This window comes from Coffea arabica, chromosome 4c, assembly GCF_036785885.1.
Source record: "Coffea arabica cultivar ET-39 chromosome 4c, Coffea Arabica ET-39 HiFi, whole genome shotgun sequence".
Classification (NCBI taxonomy): Eukaryota; Viridiplantae; Streptophyta; class Magnoliopsida; order Gentianales; family Rubiaceae; genus Coffea; species Coffea arabica.
This window is the reverse complement of record NC_092316.1, coordinates 18467632-18476124: the sequence shown is the minus strand read 5'-3', so window position 1 is coordinate 18476124 and position 8493 is coordinate 18467632. Positions and strand designations below refer to the sequence as shown.

Genomic DNA, 8493 nt, shown 5'->3' with positions numbered 1-8493 from the left:
ATTCGGCCTCTATATAGGACCTAAAAATTCGGACAGAATGTTCATCACAAAACCCTGATTTTCTGAAATTTCTTCCAAAACAGAAATTGATTGCAATTAATCACTTTTTCCACCTCATAGAGTCCTTAAACATCATTTCCAATCATCATATATAGCCACACAAGCATGTTCATATGAAAACAGAAAAATTCCCAATAATTATAAAACTTCACCAATTCAACCACAACTCAAGATATAATCCATCAAACCATCTCTTTAGCCATCACAAGTCACTAATTTACCATTATTGGAAACAAACAATGAATCTTTACACACCATACCTTGATACCTCACAAAAGATAGTAGCTTAGTGGTTCCTTCTCCAAAATAACTCCACCAAGACCTTGGAATCTCCTTAGTAACCAACTTTTATGGAGTGATTTGCAATTCCATCGGTTAAAACTCAAGATTGAAGTAAGAAATTGGAGTGAAAGATGAAGGTTTTTCTCTCTCTCTTGCTCTCCAAGTTTCAGCCATGAGAAGGAAGAAATGGCTTGATTTTTGGTCAAATTTTGGTTTTAGTAAAGTTAAGGTAAGATGGTGAAAAGTCCAAGAGTGAATAGGATGGTGACACTTGTCACCTTTTGATTTAAAACTTATCTTTTTGTCTCTCCAATACAAATATCTTAACACCTTGTAAAATAATATCATTTAATACAAAATTCCAACAAGTTGTCAAAAATATAATGCATTTACCGCACTTGCGGGTCCCACGTTCAAAATACGCTCTTAATTTCTCAAAAACTAACCGATACTAGAAAAATCATTTTAAAACTATCTTTGCTCATAAACTTTATCTGGGGAATTTTTCTAATCAAGAAAATGTAGAAAAACGGGCGATTAAAAAAATAAACCCTAGAAAATTACAAAATTTCCGGGTTCTCAAACTCATTTTTTTTTCGGGGCGTCACAAAGGACATTAATTTGAAAAAATTCACAAATCATTCCTCGCTATTGAGACGATAAATAAACTGAGGCCAAAATTTGATTTTAGAAGGCTCATAGACTAATGCATCGCAATAAGCCGTCAATTCCATTCAGTCCATTGGATCATTTTATTCGTCAATTTCATCCAGTCCATTTTATCAATTTGTTTATTTTTAGGGCAACCTAGTCGATTTTGAATTCATTTGACTAGTTTATCCATTTTAGGGCAATCTAGTCGATTTTGAATAAACCATCAATTTCAATTCATTTGACCAATTTACCTATTTTTAGGGCAACTCGGTCGTTTTTGAATAATTCATCCTTTCACTCGATCGGTTTGATCAATGGATTTCGTTCAATTCATTTGATTAGTTTAATTCATTTTTAGGGTTATCCATTCAATTTTCAATAAATAATCAAATTTCATTCAATGAATTTGACTATTTTACCCCCTTTGGCACATCATGTGTCGAACAAAGCAAGCAATCCATTCCGACTTTGCCCTCATTTTTAGGACGAATGTTTCTTCTCACTCCAAGTTGGCAAAATTTTCAAATCATTTTTCACTCAATCAATTGATCGGATTCATCAGGTATGGTATAGTACCTACCCTAGAGGATCGCATTTTCATGCTAGGCCTACCCTTGGCATAAAAAGGGTTCCCCCATAGGACATGCATACCGATTTTTTATTCTTGCTTACTGACTCTGGGTATTTTTTTCTCTTGTTTTTCCCCTCCCCCTGCATTCATAAAAATATTTCAATAAAGGGAAAATACCTTTCTATATCTGATAACAATTTTGATCTGATAAAGTTTGAAAATTACAAGTATTACTTGATTCTTAGGCAGGCCTTACAATGTGAATTCGAAAATTCATCTGAAAGCGCTCGTGCAAAACATCTAAGGGATTTCATTGCTCGAAGAAAAAGGGGATATGTGTATACATGTGCAAAGGAGTTTTGTAGAATTTTTCTCATATGTATTGCTTTAAAATTTTTCAAACATTCGCATTAATGAAGCTTTTGTTCAGACAATTATTTGTTTTGTATAATACTTGTGTACATTTCATTCTTTATCGAGCTCATTAAGAGATTTCATGATGAAGTTTAAGAAATAAGACCGAATTGAGAGTTTTTTCAACCTCCAGCCTGAAAATTCGCAAGTGTATGCTTTCTAAAATTCTTGTGTACACTAGATTGGTGATCTGAGCTACACAATAAGAGTGTTCAAAAATTAAAAGAGGTCACTCAGAAGACCCATGAGATACCTTTCTCCTTCACTTAATTCCAAAATAAAGTCAGTCACATTGATTGATAAATTGGGGCAACTTTTGCTTCAAAATGTTCAAGGTGTGACGGCCCCACCACCCCCTAGGGCGTACCCCAGGGTTCGGCGGGTCGCCTGCCCAGCTCTCGCCGGGACTCACTCAAACACTACAGTCCTTAAATGAATTTCAAGATAAATCTCAGATATTACATCCAATTCACATCACGAGTACCAGAAAGTAAAACCTAGAAAAGCTGAGAACTATAACCACCACAACAAATATATACATCTTACTAGTCAACCTAAAACAAGTACAAGTTCACTTGTCTATCATCGAAACCCTAAACACCTTCCCGAGCGATCCCCGCGTCGGCCCCCTGCTAAGGAAAACAAAAGGAAAGGGGTAAGCTATATGCTTAGTAAGTAAACAGGGGTAAAAGCGTAAATTTCACATTTAGATAAGCAATTATTTCACAAAATACCAAGTCAAGTGCAAAAGTAACAATATAAAGGAAGGATACAGGTTGGCTCCAAAGCCAAGTCGTTTGCCATGCGTGACCTCCTGCCGACACTCCGTCGACCACAAATAAGGTCCGTAGAACTCCACTTGTACACCCACCGAACACCTTATCACCCTCACTGGCCAGTCACCTCACAAACTTGCCCGGGCAAACGAAATCACAAACTTGAGCTTGAGTCACAAGCTCGGGTCACAAACTTGGTCCACATACTCGGTGAACCGGATTCACAAACTTGGTGACCTCAAACCAAGTTGGACTGACTTCGACCAAGCCCTAACCGGCTCGAATAGTCCATCTAGGTATTGAGATCGGGCCCCAAACTCACAAACTTCACAAAATTATTCAAAAATCATCCCGAGCCACAAGTTCAAGGGTTTTAAATTCCAAAATTGCTCATATACACAAGCCATGTACAAATATGTGCGTAAATTTAGGATTTAGGTCGAGTGCGATAAAATACACCCTCGCCTAAGTACCCTCTTCATACATATCGAAACACATAAGCAACTAACACACAAGAGCGGCCTGAATACTTACCCAAAATACAAAAGTAGTACAAAAGCGGAAATCACTTCGTGTGTTGGCTAGTAGTGGGCCCCACCGGCTCCGCCTAGCTCACCACGGTCTGAAATAAAGATTTTATCACATTATATCACAAACGGCTACTAACAGACCCAAAACAGGCAAAACGGCAAAAGCCGACACACGTAAGTATGGAAACGGCAAAATTGGCACATGCAAGTGCGCGGAACGGCAAAAGGAAACGGCCAAATCTGCCATCTCAAATCGTTTTGATCAAAGATTAGGCTAGGAATGTCGGATCAAAGTGAACGAGATACCGTTTCGAAACTATGAGAAAGGGCTACAAATCCCCTGAAGAAACTTTAATCTAGATCTGAATGGAAGTAGGTCGAAATTGTAGAAAACAATACCAGAAATTTACGTCTTAAGGTGACGAACAGGGTTGTTTGCTGGACCATAACTCCCAGCTCACAAATCCAAATCAGGAAATTCCAAAGGCATTAGAAAGCTGAGACATAAGGTTAAAACTTTGATGTTTTGGCTAAGACCTGAATCTATTCAGAACAGAACGAAAATAGAGTGCCAAAGTACCCGTCAGAACTGTCCAGATTCAAAGGCAGTTCTGACGATAAATCTTGTTTCGGTCATAACGGGAGCTACGAAACTCAGATTTCGACGCACTTTATACCAATTCAAAGCCAAAACCAAGATCTACATTTCTTATGAAGGAGTAAACACCCAGATCGCACGGTATCAAAACCGAAAAAGTCACGGGCAGAAGCTACACTAAAAATGCACAGAATCTGATGTTCAGAACATGCTTGAGTATTTCATCTATAACTCATGATACACTAATCCGTTTGACCTGAAATTTTACAGGCATATACAGGACATAAGGGGCTACAATATTTAAGAAGGCTACTCAGTCCAATTTCGAGTGTAACTACGTGAAAAATGTAATATACTACACCAGAATTGCAAAACAGGTTCACAAACCGTATTCTAGTACAAACATCATAAAACAGTCTACATAAGTCCAAATCCAGAAATTCCAAAGCCATACGAAAGCTTAGAAACACGGCTACAATTCATCAGAAGACCTCAAAAACCAATTCTGAAGTATTCCCAACCAAAATAATCCAATTACAGACGCAATTATCAAATTCGGGTAGAAACAGGGCAGCAGGGGTAATTTAGTCTTTGCACAGGCTACGTTGCTCCGATTGAGCTGAAATTTTGTAGGTATCTCTAAAACATCATTCCCTACAACTTTCATGTTTTAACCTAAGGCTAATTCGGCCTCTAACATGGAGCACTAAAACCGGACAGAATGGAAGTCATATTTTCCAGAAATCTGGAAATTTGGGATTTCAGGGGCAATCTCTTCATTTTCTTGATTCAATCACTACCACAACCTCTTATACAAGCCTATATACATCATATACCACTCCTACAACAAGTATAAGAAGGAAATCGGTCAAACCCAAAGTCATATACATCACCCCAAAATCATCACAACAACTTGTATAGCTACTAATCTAACCAAAACACAAGCTATATAACATCTTAAACAAAAATAAAAGAACCAAAGCCATGGGTCAGACCTTATACCTCAACAAAAGGGCTTGCAAGAGTAATACTTCATCTCCTCTTGAAATTTCTGGTTCCTTAAGCTTCCCAAGCTCTCAAACTATTGATTAATCGGTTTAGATTTCTTGTTTTCTCACTTAAGTGGACCAAACTCAAGATGGATTACGATTTCTTTCTCTTGGCTTTTCCCTCTCTTTCTCACGGTTCATATGGCAGAAATAGAGGCTGAAATAAAGTGCAATTGAAGCTTCAAAGAAGGTTAAAAGGATAGGAATTGATTTGGGTCAAAGGTGACAAGTGTCACAAGTTGATTGGTAGTCAAAATTTTTTCTTTTCTCTTGTTTTCTTGATCAAATATTGTGGCTGGTGTATGAGATATTTTGAGGGTTAATTAGCTGAAATAAAATGAGAAGATTAAGGTAATAAAGTATGGGTCAAGTGGTGTGTTTACCCGGTAACAAACGGTACCCGTCGGTTCGAGCCGATTTTTCTTAAATCGCGTATACTAGGGTTTTTACTTTCTAATCACTAACTTATTATTATCACTTCAAATCATATAATATTTCCTCATCCAAAAGTCACTCTTAAGCACCAAATTTGATCCTCACTCCGTACCGGATAATCATCCGGCGAAAAATCGCGAAAACCCTAATTTGCTCCAATCTTGAAAACGAAGAGTGAAACCCTACTTTCTAGGTTCATTTGCACTTGTTGTGGAGTACTTGAGTAGTAGGATCATATTAAATGAATAATTTCCAAATAAAAGGAATTTTAAGAAAAGTGTGATGAATTTTACAATTTCATAGAATAAAATTAGGATTTTGATTCAAATATGAGGGATTTAAACATAACCTGCTAGTCACAAGTAAACTAGGGTTTTAAAGTACAAGTAGGGTTTCTAGTCTTTAAAATAAAACAATGTTTTAAGACAAAAATAAAATAAAAAAAAAACCATAATCTTTTCTTTGAGATTAAACAAAAATAGTATCCTAAACTTTGGGGTATCACAATCTCCCCTTCTTCAAAGAATTTCGTCCTCGAAATTGCAATCAACGAGCTAAGGGTTGGAAAACTCGAAATAATCAAAAGGTGTACATATATATACAAGTCACGCCAAAATGTATGCAATATAATGCACCATATACACCAAGAGACATTTCAAGTTAGACAAAGTCAAGTGCAGCAAGTGCTATATATGCAGGTATTAACATACCGCAAGTAAATGACATGTAGGGACAATACAAGGGCAAAATGAAAGAAACGCGACTTGTCGTCCCACACTCAGTGAAAACCACCCTCGTCCGGTTTCTTACTCCACTTCCCAAAGTGCCCGTTGATCTCTTGTACTCACTCTAGCCAGACAAAGCCTGTTCATGTTCCCAAACCGCAAATCTCAAGTACTTAGCAGTGCCTCAACTCTGGAGTACTCAGGCACAAGAATCCGAAATAAGATAATTCACATCTCAAGCTGCAGTCCCAAGAGTAAACTATCTACAATCGAAATTCCTACCTGACGTACCTGCCTATGGTCCTCAGATACCATGAGAAAGATTTAAGGCCTATAACATTTATGATCCATAACTTATGCTTGACCGAGCATCTAGTCCTTCATACTTATTCACCACTTCATCCATGCTCACCCCGCGCAGAGACCACGCGAAGCAACTATAGGTTTTATCCCTCAATTGCTTAACTTTCAAATAAAATCAAATCCCACAGTCCGGTATCCTAAACTTCAAGCCTAGGATACACTACAGAGATCGGAAGCCTAAGCTCTGATACCACCTGTGACGGCCCCACCACCCCCTAGGGTGTACCCCAGGGTTCGGCGGGTCGCCTGCCCAACTCTCGCTGGGACTCACTCAAACACTACAGTCCTCAAATGAATTTCAAGATAAATCTCAGATATTACATCCAATTCACATCACGAGTACCAGAAAGTAAAACCTAGAAAAGCTGAGAACTATAACCACCACAACAAATATATACATCTTACTAGTCAACCTAAAACAAGTACAAGTTCACTCGTCTATAATCGAAACCCTAAACACCTTCCCGAGCGATCCCCGCGTCGGCCCCCTGCTAAGGAAAACAAAAGGAAAGGGGTAAGGTATATGCTTAGTAAGTAAACAGGGGTAAAAGCGTAAATTTCACATTTAGATAAGCAATTATTTCACAAAATGCCAAGTCAAGTGCAAAAGTAACAATACAAAGGAAGGATACAGGTTGTCTCCAAAGCCAAGTCGTTTGCCATGCGTGACCTCCTGCCGACACTCCGTATACCACAAATAAGGTCCGTAGAACTCCACTTGTACACCCACCGAACACCTTATCACCCTCACTGGCCAGTCACCTCACAAACTTGCCTGGGCGAACGAAATCACAAACTTGAGCTTGAGTCACAAGCTCGGGTCACAAACTTGGTCCACATACTCGGTGAACCGGATTCACAAACTTGGTGACCTCAAACCAAGTTGGACTGATTTCGACCAAGCCCTAACCGGCTCGAATAATCCATCTAGGTATTGAGATCGGGCCTCAAACTCACAAACTTCACAAAATTATTCAAAAATCATCCCGAGCCACAAGCTCAAGGGTTTTAAATTCCAAAATTGCTCATATACACAAGCCATGTACAAATATGTGCGCAAATTTAGGGTTTAGGTCGAGTGCGATAAAATACACCCTCGCCTAAGTACCCTCTTCATACATATCGAAACACATAAGCAACTAACACACAAGAGCGGCCTGAATACTTACCCAAAATACAAAAGTAGTACAAAAGCGGAAATCACTTCGTGTGTTGGCTAGTAGTGGGCCCCACCGGCTCCGCCTAGCTCACCACGGTCTGAAATAAAGATTTTATCACATTATATCACAAACGGCTACTAACAGACCCAAAACAGGCAAAACGGCAAAATAGCCTTAGCACGCTAGTTCTTCCTTCTAATCAAAGGGAAAATTAAAGTCATGAAGTTAGGAGTCATTCCCGTACCCGACTTGATGCATTCCTATAGGTTCATACACTTTCATTCTCATCATGTCACTCCCTCACCCTCTTATCCACATTTTCTCACTACTTATACCTTTCTCAATACAAATGTCATGTTCACACATTTTTCTTCTTGTCACTTGTTTTCCACCTCACAAATTGAACTCAATTGCACTTATATGTATCTACTATTATATTTTCATCCACTTGCACACAAACACCTTTATTTTCCCAATTCGCACACATGCACGTTTTCTTACATTTTCACACTTGCATTCATATTTGAGTCTTCATTTGCATCATTCGCGACCTCTATGAGGATTTTCCTTATTGGCCACCACAACTCATGTGGTTGGGACCAAAAAGCCTCGTAAGAGACATTTTAGATTTAGGATTGCATTTCTTTTTCATATCCACTAGTCATATCTAACATGAAACGCATATTTTGAGTAAAAGAATTAGGAAACGTAGGGCTAAATCGCGCAACTAGCTTTGGCTAGGGTAAGGGAGTGCCTTAGGCTTTGCCTTTGCCTTCTCCCTTATCAAATGTGACCCCGATCCCTTTCTTTGGTTACGTAGACCTAAGAGTTCTTAAAAAGGGGTTTGTTTACTTTGCTTTTCAAAAATTCATTTTT

At 38.5% G+C, this 8493-nt stretch overlaps 2 long non-coding RNA genes across 2 annotated transcripts; both read right to left on the bottom strand.

Annotated features, from left to right (window-relative positions):
* Nucleotides 1-2295: 2295 nt before the first annotated feature.
* Nucleotides 2296-5049, bottom strand: LOC140004939 (uncharacterized). The gene is made up of 3 exons (XR_011812758.1): nt 4888-5049; nt 3292-3379; nt 2296-2613 (listed from the first exon to the last, which is right to left on the bottom strand). It is a non-coding gene; the product is annotated as an uncharacterized lncRNA (long non-coding RNA).
* A 1700-nt stretch (nt 5050-6749) lies between these two features.
* On the bottom strand, nt 6750-7716 carry LOC140004938 (uncharacterized). The gene is made up of 2 exons (XR_011812757.1): nt 7627-7716; nt 6750-6948 (listed from the first exon to the last, which is right to left on the bottom strand). It is a non-coding gene; the product is annotated as an uncharacterized lncRNA (long non-coding RNA).
* Nucleotides 7717-8493: the final 777 nt, after the last annotated feature.